The following is an 18,472-nucleotide window of genomic DNA, read 5'->3' on the forward strand; positions in this document are numbered from 1 at the left end:
TTCTGTGAAGTCTCCCCATATTTAAATGATTGCAGTGAATTAATTTCTTAATGTGTCTGGCCTAAAGGGCAAAGTTAGAAATCTCCAGCACGTTAACAAGAACCTCTGTGATGTGGTATAACTCTCCAATTTCCCCTTTCAGCACCACCTTCACAACTTTCTTTAGTTAACCAGCGCCATTTGTTGGTGCCAGATAGTTCCAGGCAATTTTGTGTTTCCTTGAGCACCGTCATCCCTTTCAGTTGTTCAGCCATGTGTGTGTGTCTTTATACTCCGATGGGACCACTTCTTGTCAGCCCCTTGAATATTTACCACTCCCTAACATGTAGCTTTTATCTCTATATCTTTTATTGTCACATGTGCAGTCCCATAATTGAAGTGATATATTTGCATTTCTATCTTCCTACGGCAGATCTTTGGAGAGAGAAACTGGGTCTTCCTCTTCTTTGTATCTCCAGCTTTAACACAGTTACTGACACTGAATGGATGTTGAGTAAATAAACTGTCAAAATGAATAATGTAAATATGTTCTAGACACTGTTGAGAAAATAATGTTTTTAGGGAAGAATTTTAAAAAAATGGATCTCAAATATTTTTGTAGTATAGTCCTATTGAGAGACAAAACCCATAGCAATTATTTGAGCAGGTATAAGGTTGTTAACTAGGTATCCGAAGAGATAAAAAGAAAACCATAAAGTGTCACAATGGCAGCATTGTCAGGAAGCAGCTACCACTCCCAAGGCTGTAGAACCAAAGGGAAGAGGTTGGAATTATCAAAGTGTGGCAGCTTGGATGAGAAGGGGTCCCAAGCAGTGAAACCCAGACATTTGAGGGGAGGGTTTGGCAGAACTGAGGCTGGTGTCTCTGAGCTGGAGGAAGGTCCCTGGGACCTGGGACCTAGACCTCAGAAGGGGAAGAAGGTTCCAGACTGCAGCTGGTGCATGCAGGTGGGTCAGGGGGAGGCCTGGGTCCGTGAGATTTAGGAACCTCATAATCTGGATTCAACTCTTGCTTCTGTGAAGAGTTGCCACAGCAGAGTGAAGAAGAGAGAGTGAGGAGGGCTACCAGGAATGGGGGAATGGAGGAAAGAGGCAAGAGCGGCCCCTTTTGCTTCCTCCAGCTTGAGAGTCTCCCTTTTGTGCCTCGTTTTGGCAGAAACAAACATGGGGTCAACTGGCAGAGGAGAAATATGGTTGGCAGAGTCCTAGTCCCAGCATCAAAATGTGAGTGTACCAGTGAATGTGTGAAGCTAAGATGACTGACTGGCATAAATTCTTTTAAAAATGCTAGAAACAACTGAGATGAAGAAATCAAGAGGGGCACCTGGGTGGCTCAGTCCGTTAAGTGTATGACTTTGGCTCAGGTCATGATCTCACGATTCGTGGTTTTGAGCCCTGCGTCAGGCTCTGTGCTGATAGCTCAGAGCCTGGAGCCTGGTTCGGATTCTGTGTCTCCCTCTCTTTCTGCCCCTGCCCTGCTCACACTCTGCCTCTCTCTGTCTCTGTCAAAAATAAATAAAGGTTCAAATAAATAAATAAATAAATGACTGACTTTCTGCTTTACTCATACAGTTTCCTTTTCTAGACTTAACCTATAGCTCTGTATGTCAAATTGAAACTTATTTTCAAGTTCAATATCTACCTCTTTCATGACACTCTTTTTTAGGACTGTAAGAAAAAAGTAATATTACCCTGCTTTGAATTCCATTGAAGTTTCTAATGTGTTAAGTTATCAAAAATTAATTGGTAATATTGCTTCCTTTGGGATCTTGGCTCTCTAGAAAGAAGCAGAATAATATATATAAAGTAGGATCCAGTTATGTACAACACAGAATCAGACTGAAAAGTCAATCAGTGCAATCCACCTGTTCTTAGACTAAAGAGGAAAAATCACATCATGGTATCAACTGATTCAGAAGAATTACTTGACATGATTCAAGACCCTTCCATGATAAAAAAAAAAAAAAAGAGGATAATTTCCTCAATTTGCTAAAAGCAATCTACAAAAAAACTACAGTTAACATTGTATTTAATGGTGAACAACTGAATGCTCTCCTCTTGTCCCAAGAATGAAGCAAAGCCCGGAAGTACACTATTACTACTGATGAAGTTCTAGCCAGGGCAAGAAGTCAGGAGAAGAGAATAAATGACATACAGATTGGAAAGGAGGAAATAAAACTGTCACTATTTATAGTTGACAGGAATGTCTATGCAAAAAAAAATATTACAGATAATCCATCAGAAATAAAAAATATCTGGAACTAATCGCTAAGTTAAGCAAGGTTGCGAAAATCAATTATATTTCTGTATACTAGCAATGAATACATAGGCACAGAAATTAAAATACAGTATAATTCATAATGGCTCAGAAAGTGAAATACTTTGATGTAAATCTAACAAAACGTACTTAGGATTTGTATGCTGATAACTATGAAGTAATGATTAAAAAAATCAAAGAATACCTAAATACCCAAATAAATGGAGAAATATTCTGTGTTCATGGATAGGAATGCTTAATGTAACATTGATGCCAATTTTCCCCAAATTGATATAAAGGGCTAATCCAACTTCTAGAAAATCTCAGCAAAAAATTTTGGTTCAGATATAGACAAAACTATAATATTATATGACAAGGTAAAGGAATTGGCTATAATGATAGCTAAAACAGTTTTATAGGGGCGCCTGGGTGGCTCAATTGGTTGAGCTTCTGACTTCAGCTCAGGTCATGATCTCATGGCTCGTAAGTTCAAGCCCCAAAATGTGCTCTGTGCTGACAGCTCAGACCCTGGAGCCTGCTTCAGATTCTGTGTCTCCCTCTCTCTCTGCCCCTCCCTCGCTTACGCTCTGTCTCTCTGTCTCTGTCTCTCTCAAAAATAAATAAATATTTAAAAAAATATTTAAACAGTTTTATAAAGGAGAAGGGGGGAGAATCACTGTACCCAATTTAGAGATTTATATAGCTATGGTAATTAAGACTTGTATTGGTGGAAGGATAGACACATAGATAATGAAACAAAATACAGAACCCAGAAATAAAATCACAAAATTCAACCTATTTCTCACCATTTTGCAAAGCAATTTAATGGAGGAAAGATAGCTTTTTCAACAAATCCATAGGCAAAACAACAAAATCAAACAAAGAAACAAAAAACCCTTTGATCTAATCTTACAATTTATATAAAAATGAACTGAAAATGTAAAGTGTAAAGCTATAAAACTTTTAGGGAAAAAATAGGAGAAAATCTTTAGGATCTAGGGTTGGAAAAGAGTAGACTTAACACTGAATATATGATTCATAAAACTGACAAATTAGACATTACTAAAACTAAAAACAAACAAACAACCCAAAACTTATTCCATGAAAAATTTCTTTAAGAGGATGAAAAGATAAGTTATGTAGTGGAGAAAATATTTGCAAACTACATATGTGGCCAAGGACTAGTATTTTTTTTTTAAAGAAAGCTCTCAAAACTCAACAGCTGAAAAGCAACCAGATTGGAAAATGAGAGAAAGAATGGAAAGACATTTCACCAAAGATGATGTATGGATAGCAGATAACCACATGAAAATGTGTTAAACATTATTAACTACTAGGAATTGCAAATTAATACCTGAATTAGCTATCACTATCAGAATGCCTAAAATAAGTACAAATAATGAGACCACAAATGTTTGCAAGGATGTGAAGAAGTTGGATGGCTCATAGGAAGCTGATGGGAATAAAAAGTGGTACGGCCCCCTTGAAAACATACTGGTGTGTCTTTAAAAGCTAACCATGCGACTACTATATGACCCAGCAATTGCTCTTGTGGGTATGTATGTATACCAGAGAAATGAAGCCTACGTGAAAACCTGTACACAAAAGCTTACAACACTTTTATTTGTAACGGCTGCAAACTGGAAACAACTTAGATATTTTTCAACTGGTGAATGCTTAAACTGCGGTCCATCCAAATCATGGAATATACTAAGCAATAAAAATGAACAAACCACTGATGCATGCAACAACAACTTGGATGAATCTCCAGAGAATTAAGCTGAGTGAAATAACTCATTCCCAAAAGGTACATATGGTATGATTCCTTGCATATATCATTTTTGAAAAGCTAAAACTAGAGAAATGGAGAAGAGATTAATGGTTGCCAGGAATTAAAAGAGGGGCAATATAGGCAATATGAGAATTCTTGTGGTATATCTCAATTTGAGTAGTGTCAATACTGTGGTATTTTAGTATAGTTTTGCAAGCTCTTACCATTTGGGGAACAGGTAAAGCATACATAGAAACTCTCTGTAATATTCCCCACAAGTGCATAATATCTCAAAATAAAAAGTTTAATTACCAAAAAAAGCTTCTTACTCCGTGATTCCAATGTGAAGACAAGGTTAAAAACCACTGCAAATTCAACATAATCTTTACCAATTCCGATTGTTTACTCAACTCTGAAGTAGGCAGTACTGCCAGTTGCCCTTCATCGTCAAGTTTGTGCTGTTGTTTACCTCAAAGTAACATTATCAGCAAGTAAAATGATCACCTTTCCCTGAAATGCATTTTCAAGCTGATCTTTGAAAGCATTAAATTTTGTAAAGTCTTGTCTAGCCACGTGGTGTGTGTGCATGTAAAGTGCTGGTAAATTTAGAATTAAAATGCTTCCATAAGCTTTTGGAATGGATAAGAAGAAGGAATCAAAGGGAGCATATAGTTCTGAAGGACACCAAGATAACAGCATAGACCAGATGAAAGAAAGAAAGAAAGAAAGAAAGAAAGAAAGAAAGAAAGAAAGAAAACAGTAATGTTAAAATAAGGATGAAAACACATCACTTGAAAATTTTCTAGGCTTAGGTATCAATGAAGTTATTTGTGTGTTAGAGTGACATATTTATATTTGGAAAGAGTACGATAGCTAATAATACTTTTAATCAGAATAAAGGGATGGATGGATGGATGGATGGATGGATGGATGGAAGGATGGTAGAGACTTAGATAAAATGACACATAGACAGGTCTGTAGACTTGTAGTTATGTAGGTAGGTGGATACCTAATGAGCTTGCTATTCCAAATTAATTGTGCAAAGGCCTCTTATGATGGTTTGATAGGTGAGCTCACCAGTTGTTTGCGCTATGAATTATTTTTTTTGGAAAGAGAGAGAGAGAGCACATGAGCAGGGGAGGTGCAGAGGGAGAAGGAGAGAGAATCTTAAGCAGGCTCCACGCATAGCATGGAGCCTAATGTGGGGTTGTATCTCACAATCATGAATCATGACCTAAGCGGAAATCATGAGTCAGAGCTTAACCAACTGAGCCTCCCGGGTGCCCCTGGGCTATGACTTTTAAAAGTAGCTATCTGGAGAAGTCCATTGTTTGCTGCAGTGAAGTTACCTAACCTGTTTAAACTTAAATTCTTTTTTTTTTGTTTGTTTGTTTATTTATTTTTGACCTAGAGAGAGAGAGAGAGAGAGAGAGAGAGAGAGAGACAGAGCATGAATGGGGGAGGGGCAGAGAGACAGGGAGACACAGAATCCGAAACAGGCTCCAGGCTCCGAGCTATCAGCACAGAGCCCGACTCGGGGCTCGAACTCACAGACTGCAAGATCATGACCTGAGCTGAAGGCGGAGGCTCAACCGACTGAGCCACCCAGGCGCCCCTAAAGATAAAGAATTTAAGTTTAGGGGCGCCTGGGTGGCTCAGTCGGTTGAGCCTCCGCCTTCAGCTCAGGTCATGATCTCATGGCTCGTGTGTTCGAGCCCCACGTGGGGCTGTGTGCTGGCACCTCAGAGCCTGGAGCCTGCTTCGGATTCTGTGTCTCCCTCTCTCTCTGCCTCTCCCCTGCTCATGCTCTGTCTGTGTCTCTCTCTCTCTCTCTCTCTCTGTCAAAAATAAATAAACATTAAAAATTTTTTTTTAATTCTTTAACTTTAAAACTGGAATAATATTGGGACACCTGGGTGGCTCAGTCGGTTAAGCGTCCAACTTCGGCTTAGATCATGATCTTATGGTCTGTGAGTTCGAGCCTCGCCTCGGGCTCTGTGCTGACAGCTCAGAGCCTGGAGCCTGTTTCAGATTCTGTGTCTCCTTCTCTCTCTGACCCTCCCCACTCATGCTCTGTCTCTCTCTGTCTCAAAAATAAATAAATAAACGTTAAAAAAAAAACCCGGAATAATATTAGGATTAGTAGTAATTTGTAATGATTGGATGAGATAATGAACGTTTCACTTACCACTGTGCCTGGAGTCTAATAAGCACTCAGTAAGCATGGCTGCTACTACTAATATTAAGGCCACTGAGATTATTATCTTGAATGATTTGTTTTGCTTATAATAGAAAATTATATTTTAGATCTCAATAATTCACTTTATTTTTCCTAGACATAGAGCAAAGATCAGAAAACAATCCAGGGGCATGGGTGAAAATACCATCTGTTCAGGCCCTGACTCCCTAGTTTACAGCAGGCAGAAGCATACAGGAACAGGGTCTGGAATGGGATCAGAACCAAGGTATAGCTTTTTATGCATTAGGTTCAAGTGGGGAACACTAGGAGGTACTAAATGCCTACAAAATACCAGGTATGTACTTGATTATTTTATTATTTTATTTTATTTTATTTTATTTTACTGTCACAAATTCCATAATAAGAAGAAGAGGAAGAGGAAGAAGGAGGAGGAGGAAAAGGAAGAAGGATGAAGAGGAGAAGAAGAATGTATTATTATTATTCTTACTCTTCTTCTTACTAATATAATTTATGGGTGCAGAAACTAAGGACAAGAGATGTTTCCCTGGCATCATTGTGTTAATAGGTGATGGGAGTCTGAATTTGAAATCAGACCTCTTTTATTCCCAAATTCACACTCTTGATGCTAAAGATGGATCTTCAGGAACTATGTGTATGCTTTGCGCCAAAAGATTAGACCCGAGTGTGTTTTATTCCTACAGATGTTAGAGAAGTCAGAGTGAGTGGGGGCAGGCTGCTTCCACAAGCTACTAGTCTAAAGAATTACACTGGCACCGGAAATACAGTTGCGATTATAAATCAGCACCTAGTACCTTGGGAGAAGTGGAATTTGAAGTTTGATGTATTTTCTCTGGACAGTTCCAATAAACTGTGTGATCTGTTTATTGAAGACCTAAGTAGTACTGTAGCACAAAACAAGGACAAGATAATTAACACCTACACTCTTCTGTTAGCCTTCTGTGTTTACTAATAATTTAACACTCATCTCAGGGTGTAGCAACTACCTGTTTACAGGCTTGCCTCTTTAGTTTTGACTATGACTTCTACTAGGGTAGGAATTGTGCATATTCCTCTGCTAGTCCTAGTCCAAAGCCCAAATCCTTTTTTTTTTCTAAAGTTTATTTATTTACCTTGAAAGAGACAGAGCATGGACAGAGGAGGAGGGACAGATAGAGGGATAGAGAGAATCCCCAGCAAGCTCTGCAGGGTCAGTGCAGAGCCTGGTGCAGGGCTTGAACTCATGAAACCGTGAGATCATGACCTGAGCTGAAATCAAGAGTTGGACGCTTAACCAACTGAGCCACCCAGACACGCCTAAACTTAATTCCTTAAACATATGAAATCAATTACTGTTTGTTGAACAAGTGTGCAAAAGCACTACAATGTCATCATACAAATGTAATAAGATAATGTCTATAAAAATGCTTTCTGACCTTCAGATAGCTATTAAGTCAGAGGTTCCCAGACTACAGCCAAATCAGATCCAGTGCCTGTTTTTGTGAATAGTTATTATTGGAACTCAGGACAAATTGCCAATTCATTTACCTACTGGCTATAGCTAAGTTTGCATTATAATAGCATAATTGAGTAGTAGCCAAAGAGAAAATATGGAACACAAAGCTGGAAAGAATTACTATGTGACTCTTAAAAGAGAAAGGTTGTCTATCCTTGTATTCGACACAAGTTGTTTAGGGGCAATGTATTTGGTAGTTTTATTGTTGGATGCTGAAAAAGGGGGAAGTTGAGATGAAGGAATTTCTACAATAGTTCAAATAAAAGGTAATGATCACTTATTTCCATCAGAGCTGAATGAAAAGAAATATTATGTTTATTCATTTAAAAATAGTTATTCAGTACCTACAGTGTTCTGATTACTATTTCAGGCATTCAACAAGTTTATTTAATAATATTTAGTGAGTAGCTACTATGCCCAAGCACCATTTCTGCCTTCTTTAGAGTTTCTGTTCATTCCCGTGAAGAAAGAAATGCCACTTGAAGGAAGAGTAGCCAGGGGCGCCTGGGTGGCTCGGTCACTTAAGTGTCCGACTTCAGCTCAGGTCATGATCTCGCTGTTCGTGGGTTCGAGCCCCGCGTTGGGCTCTGTGCTGACAGCTCAGAGCCTGGAGCCTGCTTTGGATTCTGTGTCTCCCTCTCTCTCTGCCCCTCCCCTGCTCATGCTCTGTCTCTCTCTGTCTCAAAAATAAATAAAAACATTAAAAAAAATTTTTTGAAGGAAGAATAGCCAGAATCAGATGACAGATAAGATACAGGGATTAAAGGACTGGGGAAGTCTTATATATTTCTATCAGCATGTAACATATTAGGCTTGTATTGTATCACATGTATTTGCATGCCTGACTTTTTCTATTTTGTTGTAGGATCCCTGAGGACAGTCGTCTACATATTTGTTATTATAGTTTCAAACTTGGGGCAATATCTGGCAAAATATTTATATAAGTATTGAAATGAAAAAAACGGTTGAGAAACTAGAGATAAAATTCAGCTCAGAAAGGAAGATTATGAGGTTTATTTAGGACATGTTGCTTAAGACAGTAATGTAATATATCCAAGATAAAATGCCCTCTGTACAAGGGTAGACCGAGAAGAGAAGGTGAAGACTCAAATCAAGAGACAGAAGAGCCCCTACTTTCTGATGCCCAGATCAGCACTCAGACTTTACCACGCATTAACCCAATGAGCATCAGTCAGCGCAAATGCATACTTCTAAATGAATGGGAAGCCCTGCTAAGTTCTCATTAGCATAAAAGGTATAATCATTACAGTTGCATTATTTAGAGAACGGGGAGTTATGAGGTATTGGCTTCAACTTCCCCAATCTTCTCTGTCCTTACAACCCAGTCTGCAGATTTTAATGGTTCACTGCCAACATCTTGAGTGGCTTTCCTTTGCCTTTGATAATGAAGGGAAACACAACTGTCAGTGAAAGTCACTCTAGAGAAATTTTATTCAAAAATTGTATGCACTTCAACACTAAAATCAACATTATCACAACACACAACTTGTTAAGGCAAAGACATTCTTTTTTTCAGTCCAATCGAGTTTCGCTGAATATCACTAGGGTAATGGCTATAGCAGTTTTTTGCCAATTAACATACATTTCTTCCGCTGGAATTCACACCATTTTTCTTAATTAATCCTGACCTTTCATCCTGCATTTTATAAGCTTCTTAAGAAGTTAGAAATAAATAATTCAGTCCACATATTTTCAGAAAAGAGACAAGCTGTTTTACTCTATCCTCAGAGAATAAATTAGATAGCTATTCAGATTAAGCTCATGGGAAATTGGATAAACAAATGCAAAAGTCATATATCTTTCTGCATGAAACATAGATGGAAACTTTCTGCTGCTGAAGGAAGCCAAGAAAATTTCCAGAGATTCTGGAGAAAGTGTTCTGGGAGGTATTTGCCTGTTTCCTTGGTTGAGGAGGGCATGTAGGATTTGTGAGCTTTAAAGTTCATGGTCAGGGGCACCTGCATGGCTTAGTCAGTGGAGTGTCCGACTTCGGCTCAGGTCATGATCTTGCAGTTTGTTAAGTTTCAGCCCCCGCATCGGGCTCTGTGCTGACAGCTCAGGGCCTAGAGCCTGCTTCAGATTCTGTGTTTCCCTCTCTCTCTGCCGCTAGCCTGCTCTCTACTCTCTCTCTCTCTCTGTCAAAAATAAACATTAAAAAAATTAAGTTCATAGTCAGTGTTAGAAATTTAAATCACACCCTTGTGTTCTCTCACATTTTCTTGATGTTACCCTCAGTAAAGGGAATATGAAAGATATGTGTCACTAAATCTTGTGCAGTTTTTCACCATATTACACATATGTCTGTCTTCTTCCCCATCATGATTGCATGGTCCCTTAATGATACTAAGTTTTTAGAGTAGTGTCAAAAACCTACAGTTCTCTCCACATTACTCTCACACGTTTAAATATTCAGAGGTTTCCAATTGCCACTAAATGATTTTATCATACCTCACCTTTTCAGTCTTAGACCATATTATCTCCATCTATATATTCGGTCTTCAAGGAAATATGTAAATTCCTACTATTTACGGAGATATTACCTTTCCTAGGGCTATTCTCTCTGACAGAAAGCTCTTCTATCGTGTAATAATTTCTCTGTATTCCCCTCCCCATGCAAACATCTCTCCGTCTGGTGAAATATTATCCATTCTTCAAGGTCTAAGTCCTCAGGAAAGCCTTAGATAATCCTTTCAGTGACATGTGTTCCGTTCTACTCCTGTGCATAGATTTCTCATGGCATTTAACCTATACTGCCCTGCTTTATAAATTTCATGCATATACAATCTGTATAGTATTTACCTGATAAGAGCTCTTTCAAGGACTTGGGTATGTTTCCCCAGTGGTTAGCAAAATACCCATAATATTAGATGAGCTTGGTAAAAGTTAGTTCGATGATTAAGAGAATCTCTGCCTGTGTTAGGAGAATATTTTCTAGAAAAGAAATGAGAATTTTATGTATCTAAACATTAGTTCTTTACTATTTCATATAAATCTTAAGAAAACCCCTTTAAATAATATTTTTGAATGAATATAATACTCTTCTGATGAATTAAAGGGGATACGGTTACAAATACTTCGCTTACATAATTTTTAGTACCTATAAAGTGTTATGGGCTAAAAATGGTTAAAATAATTAAATCCATTTGGAGACTAGAAGTACTAAATGACTTGCTTACAACTGCATGTGTCAGAGATTGAGTATGGATTAGAACCTTGACCTTTGAGTTTCTCATTTAATTTCTAAGAATCATCAGCCAACCGTCTTGTCAAAGGCATATATTTTGATCGTTAAATCTGAGGAAGGACAAGAAATAAAATGGGAAACCTATATACTAGATATATGGGAAAACATTTGCTCATGTACTTAAATTTATGTTCTAACATCAAACTCTTTACTTACTGTATTTCCTCAGTAAACTCATAATCTGAAGATTTCAGCCTCGTTTCAAATGGCTATACAATTTATTTGGTCAAATTCATGTCTTTGATGTTCTATGATTATCTTTTGTCCTCCCTTAGCTACTAATACTTTTCTTGTGATTTTGTTTCAACAAGGTTTTTTTTTTAATATGAAATTTATTGTCAAATTGGTTTCCATACAACACCCAGTGCTCATCCCAACAGGTGCCCTTCTCAATCAATAAGGTTTGTTTTTTACTAGCAATGCGATTTGAGAATATATCCATGTCTCTCCCTATGGCATTTAGGAAGATATAAGAAATTAGTTTTTTTCCTTTTTCAATGTTTTTGTGTAATCTTATTGACTTTTGATGAAAATAATTCTATTACTATTTTAAAACCAGAGTCTTGCTTTAAATTTTCCAGACCCCATCATGATGCTATTATGTTTCAGGAAGATATTTTTTGCTATTAGCTCAAGATTCCTTAATAGAAATATGACTTAAAATAGATATTTATTGAACGCTTCTCTTATAAACAATGTATCAGAGCCTGTGACCTGGCATTGTTTAGTCCTGTGTTCACACATACATTGATGATGTCATTATCATTGGGTAATCTCTTCAAGACTTTAAAATCAGAGACCCTTTTCTCTAAAATCCACCTATACCACTAAATCATCCTAGTTTCAGCTAAAGAGGATATTTGGTGATCTCTGGATCAAAGAAAGTGGTACCTGCCAAAGCTATGCATGAATGTGTTTGAATAGGAGAAAGGAGTTGACTTAATTCCTCTTGACCTTTTACTGCAACCACATATGTTGCAAAGATTGTTTCAGTTTACTGTTTTGTCAACCTGAAGTGAATAACAGAGTTTTACTCTTTGCTTAGGGATGGCCAACCTTGGCTAATGCTGATTTCAAGATTTCACTTCCTCTCAGGTACCATGTTAGCTGTCATTTGAAAAAAAAAAAAGTGAGGTCTATTTTATTTGACTCATTCAACACTTTTTGTTAGTTTAATCATCTGACTTCTGTCTTCATGATAAGTCTTAGAACATTTGCTCTGAAGAGGAAAGTACTGCTCCTTAAGCAATAATTTAGTGCCTCTGGAAGACTCTGGGTTGTCACAATAATTGGGAAACTGCACCAATATTTAGTAGGTAAGAACAAAGGATGCTAGAAACTTTTTAATACAGGAGATAATAAGCATAATGAAGCATTCTCTCATGTAATGTATAACTTTCAAATGTCCTAATGGTTATCCACGTGAACTAAAAATGTTTTAGTAACTATCTGAACCCAGAACCTAACTCATTTTACACATAAATCCAGGTATTTTTATGTACATTGCATTTCCCACTCAACAGTTATGAACATCAAGAGAAGAATATGCTTTATTAATATTTTTGGAAACTTATACCAAGAATTATTTGCTGTTTTGGAAAAAATTTTACTGAGAACAAAGTATTTTTGTAATTGGGATCACACCCAGAATTTTATTGGTCTTCATTTGTAGTTGACATATGAATTTATACATATTTTAATACAAATATATTTTATATATAGGTACAAGCATCAGCAATTTAATTAAATCTTCTAGTTGTGTCCAAACGTTTAGACATAGAAATACATGCTATTAATTGTAGCTTGGCTTTCTCTTCTTTCCTCTTTATGTTATGGTTAGGGCTTTATACTGATTTCATTAAAACTTATATTAGTGTTTGATAGTATCTTTTGAATTTTATTCTGAAAAAGTAGAGGTACAGGAAAATGTTACCAAAGGGGACATTGGGTATCATGAGGTTAAGAGTTACTGCCTTAGTCACAGTGACCTCACTTTGACAGAATTTAGAACAATGTTAAAGGGTTTTGAGATCTCCTCTTGCTTTTTTTGTGGTTCACACTGAGACTCAAAGCCAAAAATACCTCATGTGAAAAGAAACTTTTTAAAAATAAAGTTGATTGAATTGCATAAGATTTACAGTTCATGGAAGCATTGGCTTCATTTAGGGATCCTGAGCTCAAGCACACAAATTAAACCCTTTTCTCTATATATTTTGGTTTGGCAAGAATTATAGCTCAAAAATGTTTAATTTGAATAACCTAGATGAGGCACATACTTTAACCTGCACAGAAACATGGCTTTTTGTGACTTAGGAAAAAAGTTGCCAGTATCTAGAAACTAGGAGACTGTATGTGAAATGTCTTGATTTCTGGCCAAACTTAGGAAAAATGGAAGAGCAGCAACACTGGATCTTTATTCCCCCGTGGCAACAATAATCTGGGGCTAAGAGGTGGCAGCTCTCCAGGGGGGCACAGTTCTTTATTGTCTCTGTCATCTGTCCTGATTCACTGATTTATATTATCTGCCAGAACCTTATGTTTGTGACCTCTGGCTTAATTAAGCATATAAAACTACATACATGAACAAAAGTAAAATATTCAAAGTAATCAGAAATGTGTAGAGTGCTATAAAATATCAGGTCATATTTTATTATAAGGTTATATGTTAATTACAAAACTAAATAACATTATAATATAATACGAGGTAATGGGGGGGAGGGGATGGGGAACCAGCCAGAGCCACACAGGATTTACAATCAGGGTCTTATATCATCTGTTCTACACCTTCACCTGTATATGGTGATAGATAAATCTTATTTCCTTTCTAAACATCAGTTTTTCATCTTGTAACGTGAGCTGGTAAAACCTGACTGTGGTGTTTAGTGTTTGTGTTCCACTCAGATCTCTTTGGATTACTTTTTAAAATACTGTTTGCTGTATCCCTCCCTACTCCTAACTTCTGTGTGTTTTTGCTTCCAACAGCAAACAAAGGATGGCCTTTGGGCTATTGAAACCTATTTTGCTTGCAAATGGTATGAGACAGGGTTACCTGGAAAAAACATGTCCCCATTGGAAATGCTTAGCCAGTGTCTGAAGACAGTGGGCATATGGAAGCTTAGATCCCTATCTCAGATCAGTAAAATTCTGAAACATAACTTGTACTCTAAAATTTCCATGCACGTGAGATTAAGTTACACTCTATCCATTTTTTTTTTTTTTTTCTGATAAAAGGGCAGCCTTACTCAGGATTCCTTTACTTCTTTGGGATCTTTTCCTTACTATATCTTTTGCATATAAAACCTCATTTCAGAGTCTGATTCCAGGGAAGCCCAACTAAAACTCTTATTAGTCAACCTTGCAGTACTAGTGTGAGATATAATATGATGTATGAAAATGCAATGTAAAATATAAAATGCTTTTCTTAAAATTCTAGTACAATTTGCAAGGCAAAATAACAATCTTTTCTCATGCCCAGAACTTAGTAAGAGAATTAACCTAAAGAAAATATGAAAATAATCTGTTCAGTCTATCCATATCTTTCACATAATGAGAAAGTCAGAAAATCAATAGAAGTCAAGAAGTAGGGGTGCCTGAGTGGCTCAGACAGTTGAGCATCTGACTTTGGCTCAGGTCATGATCTCACAGTTTGTGAGTTCAAGCCCCCTGTTGGGCTCTGTGCTGACAGCTCAGATCCTGGAGCCTGCTTTGGCTTCTGTGTCTCCCCCCTTCTCACTTCCTCTTCCCCACTGTCTCTCTCTCTCTCTCAAAAAAAATAAACATTACATTTTTTTTTTAAAAAAGTAAAGAAGTAATGTTTTGATGACAGATACATCACTTCTGTAACCAGTTCTATTGGACTCTATAGCAACAATGAGGAATAACATGGCATTATGGTTTTCTTTTCCCTATATATGTATATATATCATATGTTACATTATATATTACATATAATATATATCATAAGTAATGTATGTTATATTATATTATATATCATATGCATATATATTATATGTAATATATATTATATGCAACATATAATATGTATTATATACATATATTACATATAACACATGTTATAACACATGTTATATGTAATATATGTTATATTATATGATATATAATATATTTTATATATAACAGTAATATATTGTTAATGTATATAATAATATATAATATATAATTATTTAATTCAAGTTTTATATTATTATATAAATAATATATAATAAATTAATAGCTGTAATATAGAATAAATTATATATATTATATTATATAAATATAAGTATTATATAGTATAGTTTAGTATATGATAGTACATTATATACAATAGTGAAATATTATATAAATATATATTATTAATATTATATGATTATATATTTAACTCAAATTTTATATATTTTTTGTAGTAAAGGAGGCTCTTCACGTTTCACTTTTTCAAAGGTTATTTCTGAGTTGCAAAAATTATCTCTCCATATTTTTCCCTGTATTACCATGATTTGTTCTGTATTCTCCCCTTCAATCTTGGCTGCCACAACCTCACAGAAAGCATGAGGACCCTTTTTTCTTGCATCTATGTGAAAACTGTAGCAGCAGACAGTAACTGCCTCAGGTCTGTCAAATAGATGCAGGCTATAACTCTGAATGTATTTTATGTATTCGACATACTCAATATTGTCTTCTGATGATGCTCTTGCTATTACCCTGTGACAATTGCTTTGTTTTGTTCTGCAATCTAACTATCCTCAAAGTTCAAGTCTACTTTCCTTGACAAAACCTGAGAACTAAACTTTGAGTTCTCCAGCAGCAGCAAATGTAAGTGGGCCAAAAAGAGATACATTAAGCCTGAACTAACATTTGCAGCTGTTTTGTTAATTTGATTGTTATGATGGTCAGTCAGTGTGTGTTTAATCACTCGAAAACAGGCAATTAAAATATAAAGCACTCAGTTGAAAAACCACTTGTTTTCACACTAAATTTTTTTTTTAGTCCATTAAATGAGTTACTTGATTTAAAAACATAGTTTCAATATAGAAGATTGGTTTGAAACATGGCCCTTCTTCTGTTTTGTGCACAATAGGGAACAAACTGGAAAGAAACACTACAGCCATCAAGTTTAACATGTTTCTGTGTTGGCTCCAGAAGTTGATTGACTTAAAGCAAAGTTCTTGTTTTAATTCTTTTAGTCTCAGACTTGATGTACTTATGAATAAAAAACACTCCCAATTATTCATCTTTGTGGGAGACAAGCATACATATCTTCAGTTATTTATGAGAAAGATAATGTATACAATGATTTGGGAGCCGCCTAGCTGACTACATGGACAGAGATATCAGAATATGAAAATTTATGGCAGAAACTCTAACAGTTATGCTCAATCTAAAAATTTACCATAATCTGAAGTATAACTCTGTTATAAAAATTCAGTTACTTCTTTTCTTGTCGGTAGCTGTGGAAAATTTAAATATTTGTGTTTTACTAGCTTTGAATTGGAGACTATATGTAGAAATCCTAATCATAAAAGATGCATATGTAAGTATTTGTGCCCTCAGAAAAAGGCAAATATGTAATCAAAAGTTGCAAATATTTGAAGATATGGCCCCTATACTCCAATGTAGGGTCTAGTTCTATAGTGAGGCTATGAACAGAAAAGAAAACTACAGAGTAAAAAGTGTTTTGATATACATGATGCTGTAAGAACATATATGAGGGTCACTAATTCAGATTTGGGAACACAGAGAAGAATGTGCATAAGTCATACATGTGGAGATTTCCCTGAGAGTTTTCCAGAGGAGCAGATATGGGAAAGTCCAGGTGAAGAGATTGTGCACACCTTTGAGAGAGAGGGAGAGACTCAGAGAGAAAGAGAGAGAGAGAGAGAGAGAGAGAGAGAGGAAGGGAGGGTGAAGGATAGAGAAGAGAAGGAGAGAGAGAGAGAGAACAGAAGAGGGGAAAAAAGGAGATGGATGGAGGGGGAGAGATGGAAATTGATATTTTGGAAGTGGAAAGAAAGTCAATACAACATGAACTTGTGTGAAGGAGGGAAGGAAGAAGTATGAGGTAGTTGTGAGATAAATTAGATTGAAGAGGAAAGCAGGAGTCAATTGGGCAGGTCTATTAGGATCAAGAGTTTATCCTTTGTCTCAGAGGAGATGAGGGAAATGGGGAGCCTTCCAAAAGCTTCAAGCAAGTGACTTTCTGGCTGAGATGAAAATTTTAAAGAGTTGACTCTTCTTCTAAGGAGGGAAAATGGGTGGTAGGTGTGGGGCAGGCAATACAGGAGGCAAGAGAACCAGTCAGAAGGCTATTGCAGTCAGACATGAGAGAGAAGATTTTCATGGGCACCAAAGGAGTGGCAGTGGGAATAGGTGAGTTTGTGACATAGTTAAAGGCAAGAGACAGGAGGATGATGTCTGGTGATGTCTTCACGATGAATGAATGGTGGTGATGTAACAGGGACAGAACAGCAAAAAGGCAGGGAGTTTTTCAACTGAGTAATCAGGACACACACTATATGTCTTTTACTGAGTGTTTCTAGGAGAAGCAGACACTAATATGCCAGGTTTCGATTAATGGTCAGATTTGCAAATAAATTATTTAAACTAAAAAGTGATTTTAAACTTCTGCATGTTGGCAATATGTCTTCCTCTAAAATACACCTCTTAATTTTAGATTGGTCTACTGCCTTAAGAAGCCTACTGCAGAAGGTAGGCTGTGTTCAACTCCTGGAATGGATGCCTCTAAACTATGTGACTTAGGGTAAATCACTAAACTTCTCTGAAATCCTTTTTTTTTTAAATCTGCTTACTTTGGGTATTACCATCTAACTTCCTGAGTTGTTTTGAAAATTCCATAACATAATGTATGTAAAGGACCAGACAACTAAGCAAGTAAGGGTTACCTCTCAACTCATATCTTCACTTTATGTTGATGCCATTACTATTTTTAAATCTACACCAAAAGATGGCCACAACTCAAACCTGTGGATATGCCACTTCGCATGGTGAAACTCTGCAGATGTGATTCAGGTTAACGACTCTGAAATAGAAATATTATCCTGCATTGTCTGGATTGGTCCAGTGTAATCACACGAATCCTTAAAAGTTGTAATCAGAGAGAAAGAGGTGATGATAGAGGAGAGATCAGGGAGATGCAACTTTGCCAGCTTTCAGGATGGAGGAAAGAGGCCACGAGCCAAGGAATATGGCTAAACTCCAGGAGCTGGAAAATGCAAAGGAATGAATTCTCCCTTAGAAAGAAATACAGTTCTGCCAACATTTTGATTTTAGCCCAGTGACAGTAGACTTCTGACCTGCAGAACGATAAGTGTATGCTACCTTTTAAGCCACCAAGTTTATAGTGATTCCTTATGTCAGAAATAGAAAGTTTATATATATTTTATTAATATTAATACAATTAACATGTTTAATATGAATAAAAGTGAATGGTAACTTTTAAAAATAGGGGGCAAG

General features: G+C 36.5%; 1 long non-coding RNA gene and 1 other non-coding gene across 2 annotated transcripts; one reads left to right on the forward strand and one right to left on the reverse strand.

Annotated features, from left to right (window-relative positions):
* Window positions 1–831: 831 nt before the first annotated feature.
* LOC122206082 lies at window positions 832–17,759 on the forward strand. Its single transcript, XR_006196360.1, has 3 exons — window positions 832–947; window positions 1,156–1,223; window positions 17,673–17,759. It is a non-coding gene; the product is annotated as an uncharacterized LOC122206082 (long non-coding RNA).
* On the reverse strand, window positions 15,502–15,630 carry LOC122207454. The gene has a single exon (XR_006196866.1). It is a non-coding gene; the product is annotated as a small nucleolar RNA SNORA31 (small nucleolar RNA).
* Window positions 17,760–18,472: the final 713 nt, after the last annotated feature.

Source organism: Panthera leo, chromosome E1 (assembly GCF_018350215.1).
Source record: "Panthera leo isolate Ple1 chromosome E1, P.leo_Ple1_pat1.1, whole genome shotgun sequence".
Lineage (NCBI taxonomy): Eukaryota > Metazoa > Chordata > Mammalia > Carnivora > Felidae > Panthera > Panthera leo.